This window comes from Clupea harengus, chromosome 24, assembly GCF_900700415.2.
Source record: "Clupea harengus chromosome 24, Ch_v2.0.2, whole genome shotgun sequence".
NCBI classification, from domain to species: domain Eukaryota; kingdom Metazoa; phylum Chordata; class Actinopteri; order Clupeiformes; family Clupeidae; genus Clupea; species Clupea harengus.
The window spans coordinates 14898620-14901119 of record NC_045175.1 but is presented as its reverse complement, the minus strand read 5'-3'; positions in this window follow the sequence as shown (position 1 = coordinate 14901119).

The window sequence follows — 2500 nt, the reverse complement described above, 5'->3', positions numbered from 1 at the left end:
TAGTTTAGTTAAAATGTTTTGTAGTAAACAAGCATTGGCAGTGTGATGTTTACCACGTGTGTGTGTGTGTGGCAGTGTGATGTTTACCACGTGTGTGTGTGTGTGTGGCAGTGTGATGTTCACTATGTGTGTGTGTGTTTGTGTGTGTGTGTGTTTGTGTGATGTTCACTACGTGTGTGTGTGTGTGGCAGTGTGATGTTCACTGTGTGTGTGTGTGTGTGGCAGTGTGATGTTCACTACGTGTATGTGTGTGTGTGTGTGAGTGTGAGTGTGTGTGTGTGTGTGGCAGCATGTTCACCACACAATATTGACAAACAAAATGCACTTCAATTAACTTAATTGAATGAAAAACACATTTGATTGAAATGGGCACTTGTGTTTGCTTCATGGGGTTTCTGGCCAAAATTTGCCAATACAACTGAATTTAATTTAATTTAATTTAATTGTCTAAAACTAGCGAGCTAACTTATTTAGGTAACGTCTGACGAGCTAACTCATTTAGGTATAACATCAGACGAGCTAACTCATTTAGGTAACGTCAGATGAGCTAACTAATTTAGCCAACGTCAGACGAGCGAACTCATTTAGGTAACGTTAGACGAGCTAACTAATTTAGCCAATGTCAGACGAGCTAACTAATTTAGCCAACGTCAGACGAGCTAACTCATTTAGGCAACGTCAGACATCAGACTACACCAGCAACTAAAGATTAAATCTTGCTAGCTTGCAAACATATGTTCCGCCTTATAACTTAACTTCGCCTTTGTCAAATGCAATCTGTTTTCATATAGAATAGTTCAAATAGAATAGTTTGTTTTTACAGCCATGGTTAGAAATATATTTTACGAATTACTATTTTACTATTTGTATAGGTTTTTGAGTGAGCATTTCTGAAGTTCTAGAATTTTCCATCTCAAACTCGAAAACAAGCTGATGTATACAAATTAGATGCTGTGTGTGTGTGTTAGCTGCTGTGTTTTCTCACTCCTATTTCTGTTCAGCATCACTGCCACAGGCAAGGTCACATCTCAGAGGTCAAAGGTCAAGACTGCTGCACCGGTGTCCAGCCTGCATCTTGTTGCTATGATACGGTAGCTTGTGTGGACCATCAAACCACTGGGCTCAGTCCCTCCCTGACTCTCCTCATGCTTGTGACAAACATATCGACTATGCCGCAGGTATTTCCAGGTTAAGACCTAATTAAAAACATCTACTGTTTGGTGTATATGTGTGTGTGTGTGTGTGTGTGGGTGGTTGGGTGGGTGGTTGTGTGTGTGTGTGTGTGTGTGTGTGTGTGTGTGTGTGTGTGTGTGTGTGTGTGTGTGTGTCAGCATGCATATTATCAATGTCAAATGCTCCTGCAGGCTGTGAAAGGTTAATCAACAAGGTGAAGTAGTTAGTTTGGGTCCAGAGGGTCAGTGACTGTGTGTGTCTGTGTGTGTGTGTGTGTGTGTGTGCTGTAATGTTCAGGGGATGAGATGCATTCTGTGTGTGTGTGTGTGTGTGTGTGTGTGTGTCTGTGTGTGTGTGACACAACCAGTCCAGGCATTATGAGTTGATTACTGATATCCCTAAATGCGGCCCTGAAAAAAGAACCAACTTGAAGCCAGAATGACAGGGCGTGACATGCTACCCCTGAGTCTTGTGGAAGAATCACACAGACAGCGCTATTGACAGACACAACGACAGACACACAGACAGCTCTATTGACAGACACAACGACAGACACACAGACAGCGCTATTGACAGACACACAGACAGCGCTATTGACAGACACACAGACAGCGCTATTGAAAGACACACAGACAGCGCTATTGACAGACACAACGACAGACACACAGACAGCGCTATTGACAGACACACAGACAGCGCTATTGGCAGACACACAGACAGCTCTATTGACAGACACAACGACAGACACACAGACAGCGCTATTGACAGACACACAGACAGCGCTATTGACAGACACACAGACAGCTCTATTGACAGACACAACGACAGACACACAGACAGCGCTATTGACAGACACACAGACAGCGCTATTGACAGACACACAGACAGCGCTATTGACAGACACAACGACAGACACACAGACAGCGCTATTGACAGACACACAGACAGCGCTATTGACAGACACACAGACAGCGCTATTGACAGACACACAGACAGCGCTATTGACAGACACACAGACAGCGCTATTGACAGACACAACGACAGACACACAGACACAACGACAGACACACAGACAGCGCTATTGACAGACACACAGACAGCACTAACAAATGAGTCATTAGGACTATAACTTGCCATTACATTGATGATTGGACATCTTTGAAGTGTCCAATCATCAAACACCACACACACACACACACACACACACACACACACACACACACACACACACACACACACACACACACACACACCATTGATGATTGGACACTTCAAAAAATGTCTACTCCAAACACCACACACACACACAGGAGCGCCACACTGCACA